This window comes from Scyliorhinus canicula, chromosome 12 (genome assembly GCF_902713615.1).
Source record: "Scyliorhinus canicula chromosome 12, sScyCan1.1, whole genome shotgun sequence".
Lineage (NCBI taxonomy): Eukaryota > Metazoa > Chordata > Chondrichthyes > Carcharhiniformes > Scyliorhinidae > Scyliorhinus > Scyliorhinus canicula.
This window is the reverse complement of record NC_052157.1, coordinates 38252178-38260980: the sequence shown is the minus strand read 5'-3', so window position 1 is coordinate 38260980 and position 8803 is coordinate 38252178. Positions and strand designations below refer to the sequence as shown.

Genomic DNA, 8803 nt, shown 5'->3' with positions numbered 1-8803 from the left:
CATAGGGTGTTGGTGAGATCACATCTGGTGTATTGTGCCCAGTTCTGGTCTCCGCTTTTGAGGAATGATGTGGTGGCATTGAAGGCAGTTCAGAAGAGGTTTACCAGAAAGGTTCCAGGGATGAAAGGGTTGATGTCTGAGGAGAGATTAAACAGTTTGGGTTTATAGTCGTTGGAGTTTAGAAGGATGAGAGGGGATCTAATCGAGGTGCATAAAATATTAAATGGGATTGATAAAGTAAGCGTACCAAATGTTCCCCCTTGTGGGCAATCTAAAATGAGAAGTCTTAGATATGGGTTGAGAGGCGGTAGATTTAGAACTGAGATGAGGAGTAACTCATTCCCCGAGGGTGGTGAATTTGTGGAACTCACTGTCCCATAATGCAGTGGAATCTGAGTCATTAAATGGTTTCAGGAAGGAGACTGATATATTTCTGACAAAAACACAGGTTAAAGGGATATGGGCAATCAGTGGGAGTTGGATTTTTATAGAATTATAGAATTTACAGTGCAGAAGGAGGCCATTTGGCCCATCGAGTCTGCACCGGCTCCTGGAAAGAGCACGCTACCCAAGGTCAACACCTCCACCCTATCCCCATAACCCAGTAACCCCACCCAACACTAAGGGCAATTTTGTACACTAAGGGCAATCTATCATGGCCAATCCACCTAACCTGCACATCTTTGGACTGTGGGAGGAAACCGGAGCACCCGGAGGAAACCCACGCACACACGGGGAGGATGTGCAGACTCCGCACAGACAGTGACCCAAGCCGGAATCGAACCTGGGACCCTGGAGCTGTGAAGCAATTGTGCTATCCACAATGCTACCGTGCTGCCCGTGAGACCAGGAACAGATCAGCCATGATCTGATTGGGGCTGAATTGCCTACTTTTGCTCCTAACTCCTGCACCCCCCTGTTCCTATCTGAATATCACACTTACAGTCATTGAATTCATGCCACTTCTTAATCCGTTTCACTGCCTGATCAATATCTCTAGCTTGCTTTGATCCTCCACATTTACGATGCCTTTTATTTTTGCAGTGTCTGCTAATTTAGCTAACACTCCCTCTAGTCTGGATATCAGTAATCAATGTGGTCAGTAAAGAGAGAGAGGCAAGGAAGACCAACAGGTTTGACTGGTACCAGAGTGGTTATGCTGCTACTAGTAATCCAGAGATTTAAATTCAAATCCCATGGTAGATGAAACTTTTCATTCAGTTAATTAATTAAATGTGGGCTAAAAATACAGGGCATGGATTAACAGGGGGAAAAAAATCTATGTCCGGTTTTGGGCGTGTTTAGTGGGGTATTTCTCGGTGGTTGCAGCACCAAGAAACACCTGGCTATTCAATGGCACTTTACCAATTTTATTTGGCCTCGGGGTGTTTCTCTCTGCCAAGGCCGCAATTAGGGGTAATTTCCTGCTGGCGTGCCTGGCAGGAAAGGTTCCTCACAGATCATGGCACTGCTTTGTCGGTCTGCCACGATATCCCCCCCACCCCCACCCCCGCCACTTCCCATTTTCTGCCCGTCGCAACCTCGGAGAGACCCCTGGAGATGGAACACCATCTCACCCCCCTCCCCCTGGTAAGGCCGCGCCCCCACTGAGTCCAATCCCTGGCAGTGCTAACCAGGCATCTGGGGTTCCAAGCACTGCCGCCCTGTGGCACATTAGAGGTTGTTCATCCAACACTCCGAGGTTGGAGGCATCGTTTGGAAGGGCCACTGTTTTCCTTAGTCCACTTTGGAAAGGAGAATTTTATGACGGTGCCTGTTTTAGTTCAATGGCTGGTGGACAGGAGTTACAGAGTGCAGGCTTGCCTCCTGAGAATTGGAAAGGAGTCACAGATGATCAACAGACCAGGGGCCATGTGGGCCTCACAATCTACGAAAAATAATCGATGCTGCTCTTCTGCACAAGTAGGCTTACTTTCCCTCATCAATTAATTTTCTCACCTCCTCAAAAAACTCTGTAAAGTTGGTAAGTCATGACCTCCCCCTCGCAAAACCATATTGCCTATCACTAACAAGTCCATTCGCTTCCAAATGTGAATAAATCCTGTCCCTCAGTATCTTCGCCAACAGCTTCCCCACCACTGACATTAGCCTCAACGGCCTATAATTGCCTGGATTATCCCTGCTTCCCTTCTTAACTAAAGGGACAACATTCGCTATTCTTCAGTCCTCTGAAACCTCACCTGTGATCAAAGATATTGCAAAGTTATCTGTTAAGTCCCTAGTTATTTCCTCTCTTACCTCCCACAGTATCCCATCCAGCCCAGGGGGCTTGTCTACATTAATACATTTTAAAATATCCCAAACTTCCTCCTTCATTATGCTCTCAATTCCGAGAGTAATCACACATCCATCCCGAACCTCAACATCCATCATGTCCCTCTCCTTGGTGAATATCGATGCAAAGTACTCATTAAGGATCTCACCCACTTCTTCTGACTCCACGCATAACCTCCCTCCTTTCTCCTTGAATGGGTCTACTCTTTCCCCAGCTACCCTCTTGCTTCTTTTTATATGTATAAAAGACCTTGGGATTTTCCTTGACCCTGCTTGCCAATGACATTTCGTGGCCTCTTTTAGCCCTCCTAATTCCCTGTTTGAGTTTGTTCCTACTTTCACTATATTCTTCAAAGCTTTGTCTGTTTTTAGCTGCCTAGATCTTATGTATGCCACCTTTTTCTTTTATGACTAATCTCCAAATCCATGGTTTTGTCATCCATGGTTCCCTAATCTTGCCATTTCTGTCCTTCATTTTGGCAGGGATATATATGCCTGTCCTGCATTCTAATCAAGAGGTCTTTAAAAGACTCCCACACATCAAATGTGGATTTACCCTCAAACAGCCGCTCCTAATCCACATTCTCCAGCTGTTGCCAAATACTGTTGCAGTTAGCTTTCCCCAAATTTAGCGCCCTCACTTCAGACTACTCTTGACATTATCCTTGAGTATTCAAAAACTTGCAGAATTATGATCTCTATTCCCAAAATGTTCCCCTGCTGAAAATTTGGTCACCTGGCCTGGCTCATTCCACAATACTAGGTCAGTGAGAGCCCCTCCCTGCCTGGACTATCAACAAACTGTTTCAAAAAACCATCTTGGACACACGTAACAAATTGCTCTCCATCCAAACATCTGTCACTGAGGGAGTCCCAGTCAACATGGGGGAAATTCAATCACCCACCACAACAACCCTGCTATTTTCACATCTTTCCAGAATCTGACTACGTATCTGTTCTTCTGTAACCCGCTGAGTGTTGGGAGATCTACAAAGTACAACCTCATGACTCTCAGAAATGCGACTGACATTGAAATGGCCGACAAAAACATATATTGACTGGAGTGATTCAAGAAAGTGACTCTCACGACTAACTTTCCAGCGACAATTATGAATGGGTAATAAATGCTGGTGGTCAGCAACACCCACATCCAACAAATGAATTTTAAAAACCAAGAGTCTTTGCTTTACATTTATAACCATTAGACCTTCCTTAAATCTTATTCTTTTTCCTATTTTTGAAAGAGGTTCAATTCAGTTTGCTCCCTTTCCCTCTAATTCTACTTGTCTAAATATTTTCCAAAAGTCTCCTGTGCATTACATTATCAAAAGTGTTCAGATATAGAAAACCTCTGCATTTTTCCCAGTCATCACACCTCAATATATTTGAAAGCTTGCCAGTTATCATCACTTTGTATCTCTGCCTTCCTCAGTATTCAGCAGTGGTCAGTGTGTTTTGATTTGCTCAAGATCTGGCAGAAATGTGCGATTACTCTCAGTAGAGGTAGAAGCTCAAAAAATCAAAAGTCCTCAAGTGAAGTTAGTCCTCTCACTTTAGGAAGTTAAATGTAGTGAGACATGAATCCAAGATCCCGGTTGAGGCTGTACTCGTGTGTGTGGAACTTGGCTATCAGTTTCTGCTCGCCGATTCTGTGTTGTCATGCGTCTTGAAGGCCGCCTTGGAGAACGCTTACCCGAAGATCAGAGGCTGAATGCCCTTGACTGCTGAAGTGTTCCCCGACTGGAAAGGAACATTCTTGCCTGGTGATTGTTGCGTGATGTCCATTCATCCGTTGTCGCAGCATCTGCATGGTCTCACCAATGTACCACGCCTCGGGACATCCTTCCCTGCAGCATGTGAGGTAGATAACGTTGGCTGAGTCACAAGAGTATGTACCGCGTACCTGTTGGGTGGTGTTCTCATGTGTAATGGTGATCCTCTGATCTTCAGGTAAGCGTTCTCCAAGGCGGCCTTCAGTACGCACGACAACACAGAATCGCCGAGCAGAAACTGATAGCCAAGTTCCGCACGCATGAGTACAGCCTCAACCAGGATCTTGGATTCATGTCTCACTACATTTAACCCTCCACCATCTGGCCTGGGCTTACAAAATCTTACCCATTTCAGGAAGGGAATAGATGTAAACCAAATTAACCTGGGTCCTCCATGCAGAGTCTCGCTAAAACACTGCGGTTTACTTTCTTTTTTTAAATAAATTTAGAGTATCCAATTCTATTTTCCCCAAATTAAAGGACCAATTCACCTATCCTGGGCTGTGAGGGCGAGACCCACGCAGACACAGGGAGAATGTGCAAACTCCACATGGACAGTGACCCGGGGCCGGGATCCAAACTGAGTGATCGAATCATAGAATTTACAGTACAGAAGATGGCCATTTGGCCCATTTGGCCCATTGGGCCTGCACGTCCCTTGGAAAAAGCACCCTACTTAAGCCTATCCCCATAACCCAGTAATCCCACCTAATCTGTTGGACACTAACGGGCAATTTCACATGGCCAATCCACCTAATCTGCATATCTTTGAACTTTGGAAGGAAACCGGCGCACCCAGAAGAAACCCACGTGGTCACGGGGAGAAAGTGGACCGCACAGACAGTTAACCGAAGCCAGAAGTGAACCCGGGACCCTGGAGCTGTGAGGCAGCAGTACTTAACACTGGATTTACTTTGGATGGGAAAGGAAAACAGGCAGCACTGCATTAAATGTTTATTCCTTTATTTGGGATGTTGACAATAAAAACATTAACCCATTGTTCACCTTACTGTGCAAGAACAACCACTTAGACAAAAGTCTGTTATGTAAGATACAATACACATCTGATTGCAATATCATATACATCTCTTAGGGCAATTAACCCTACAAACCATATTTGGGAACTTTAATGCCTCATAACGATTCCACTGAAACTTTGCATTGTGTCAGCACTAAAAGTAAAGATCGAAAGCTATTAATTCTTAATTGTGATAAGTTGTTTGGTAATTGGAATAAACTAGCCAGATCCAAGCCTCAGGTTTCTCATTAGTTTCACATCAATACCTGCACTAAAACTATGGGTCAGTGGCTGTATCTTCTTGTTACTCAAGTGAATTCATTAATCATCCTGTTCTGGGATGTCCACGAAAATAGCTAAGATTTCGAAGTTGAATGAAGCCATACAGAACAGCTGTCACTGTGTTTAAAAAAAAACAAATGTGTCAGGTCAAATTGCAATTTTAGCAGTTGTCACCGAGAGCTGCAATGATTATTCTTTAACCAAAAGAGCTTCAAGAATATCTGAAATTTACATAATGGACGAAAACCAACAATATTGCACTGTCTTACGCGCTGCTTCTCAATTGTCCGAAGAACTACATTTTCTTTCAGTGTGCCATTTCTTTCTGGGACTTTCCACTCACGAGCTGCATTGCTTTATCCTCGGTTGGATTCCTGCCCATTGGCTACGAATGGGCCTTTAATCGAGATGTCTGCCAAACAGCTCCTAATGTTAAAGGATAAAAATGCAACAGTGGAAATTTCAAACATATAAACTCACTATTACGAGATATAGATCCTTGACCGACAGCCTCGAGGCACAATCTGTCACCTATTTCGATTCAAGACATTCACCTGCAATGAAGTGCTCATTAGCTATGATAGGTAAACACTTAATATTGAAACAAAAATATCATCTGCTTTATGGAATATCAATCATGATGTGTGAACTATATACTTTCTTTGTCACTGGATGTTATTAAATTTCATAGTATAATGGAAATGTTACAACTACCTAAAACTCCCTTCTCTGGAGATACATTATTAAAGGCCAATTACTCAACACTTGTGCACAATGCTCTCAAATACTGCAACAGGCATCAAAGTGTTAGGTCAACCAGTTACTAAATGCCATACAAGCAAAGCTTTCAAGGTTCTGCTACTCGGCAGCATATCTCTGGAGTCTGATGTTGCAAGTTTTCCAGGTCAACTGGCCCCAGGTCACTGTGGCTGGGACACCAACTAACACTGTGCTTCTGACTATATCACTGAGCCACAAACATATCAATATTTATTGAGTGCAAGCTAATCAATCTCTCCTAATAGTATGATTTTGAGCATTCCACTTAGCTCCGCCCTCCCATGGAATATGGCAGCATGCGAGCTGCGTGTTATACCCTTAGGTTCCGGGTCATTGTGCGCTCTTAAACATGTTGCCCCCAGCAACGGGATGTTCCTGAGTATTGAGCAATGTTTTATTGTGGTAACGTGCAAAATGAGTTGTCTTAGGTACGCTCGCATGTGTGCAATCAACTCTAATCAGAATTTTCCATGAAGTTTCTATTTCCAAAATTCAAGCCATTTGATATCTTTAGTTTTATTGTTCATCCACTGGACAAGGGTGTCGCCAACAAAGACAAAATTTGTTGTCAATTCCTGAGTATCCTTTAGAGCTGGGTGATGGTCATCCATCTTTATGCACCGCTGCAGACTGTTAGAATGATTTTTGATACAACTGAGGGGCTTGCATTTCAGAGGGCAGGTAAGCGACAACCAGCTGTCGGTCTGGAGTCACATGTAGAACAAACCAGGTAAGGACAGTAAGTGTCTTCTCTTGAAGATCAGTAATTAACCCATTTGGGTTCTTACAAGAATCTGGTAATTTCATGGTCACCATTACCAAAAATAACTTTACATTTATAATTTATTGAATTAACTGAATTAAAATTCCCCAACTATTGTTGTGGGAATTTAAGTCATGACCCTGAAATATTAATCCAGGCCCCTTGATTACATACGGACATACATATTAAGAACAGGAGAAGGCCATTCAGCCCTTTGAGACTCTCTGCCATTAAATAAGATCATGGCTGAACTGATTGTGGCCTCACCCCCACATCCCAGCCAACCCTCGATAACCTTTAACTCCCTTGTTAATCAAGAATCTATCTACCTCTGCCTTAATAAAGGGGGAGAAGAGATCAAGGTGTAGAATGGGTTTGGGTTGAGGTGAAAAATGATGAAAGGTAGGAAGACACTCGTGGGAGTGGTTTATAGGCCTCCGAACAGTAACCACACTGTAGGACGGGTATACGGGAATAATTATTGGGGCCGTGATTCATTCAGTACAGCTAATATCCACCTTAAGCTCTTCTTTCCCTTATTTTTCCTTATGGTTCCAATTTTCCCAAATTGCAACAACACCTGACAAAAGTTAAATCATATCAGAATTTAAATTATTTTCTTCAAACTTTAAGGAAATAAAACTGCTGATGGTCAGCACAGATTCCAGTCACAACAACCAACTCTGATGCTGTGAGGTCAATGAGCATATTACAGGGGCTTCCAACATGATTGTACTTACTGTACAACACCCAGGTTGTTCGGGTAACATCAGAGGACCTTCTTGTCAAGCAGCTGACACAAAGCGGCCTGCCCATTTTTAATGAGCCACTCTCTCAGGATTTGCAGTCAATCACACAATAGAAACTGTGGCACGTAAACATTATTGTCTTCCAGCCCTGTCCTAATTTAACTTAGCTGAGTTATTTTCGTAGTGTGATTAATCAGAATATCTAGTTAATATTATAATGTATAAAATAAAATATAAAAATAATCAGGCAATCTCTTGGACCCTAAAATTCCATAATGGCATAACTTTAAAATCTGTTTCAAGCAAAATTTAACTGAACAAACAAAAAAGGTGCAGTGTGGAGATAATATCATGCAGTTTTCTGTAATAATTTATTAAATAATATCAACTTTATATCTCATAAACTTTCCATCTACAGGCTTAATGAAATGAATGAGCTTTCCCAGAGCATAGGACAGTGCATTTCTGGTAATAAAGACAAATTTTACTAAAAGAAATGGGAATAGTATCAGGGATGCAGCAATCCCAGAATTCCTCTGAGGCTGTGAATAACCTTTTCCCGTGATTTAAGGATCAGAGATTGATCTGTCACACTGTTTGTTCTAGAGAAGCTCCCAAAGGGACATTCAGTTTGAAATGTTAAGGTTAGTTCATTAGCTGTCCATACCTCATTCCTCCCAAGGATCAAGATAATACTGTGGTTAGTTAATGGCTTTCTGTTGTTTCCCCAAGAGCCTGACTGTCTGATGCTCAGAGCCTAAGAACAGGTCTTCTCTATTAGTACTGGCTCCTAAAGCTTATAGAAGGCAGTCCTGTTTGAAAACAGTCAGATTGCAGAACACTTCCAAATGGAATGTAGCACAACAAACCCAGCCCACAAAACCACATTGGGTTTCTAATTTCCTCACAGGCACCAGAACTTCGGTTACGCGACATCCGCATTGCTTGCTTCTGAAAGATTGTTAACATGCCAGAAGAATGATTTTGGTGTTTAACCACTGAGCTTGTTGCCCTTAAGTGTCACAAAACTGTTATCAACAATTGTTTGTGAGGCGAACAGCTGGATTAATCATTGGCTGCAAAATAAACAGAGGGTGGCAAAACCACACCTTTGATAGAACACCAAATATTTGCCAACTGGAGC

The 8803-nt window shown here is 42.8% G+C and overlaps 1 long non-coding RNA gene across 1 annotated transcript; it reads right to left on the bottom strand.

Moving 5' to 3' along the window:
* Positions 1-5013: 5013 nt before the first annotated feature.
* Positions 5014-8465, bottom strand: LOC119974817. The gene is made up of 2 exons (XR_005462578.1): positions 8327-8465; positions 5014-5793 (listed from the first exon to the last, which is right to left on the bottom strand). It is a non-coding gene; the product is annotated as an uncharacterized LOC119974817 (long non-coding RNA).
* Positions 8466-8803: the final 338 nt, after the last annotated feature.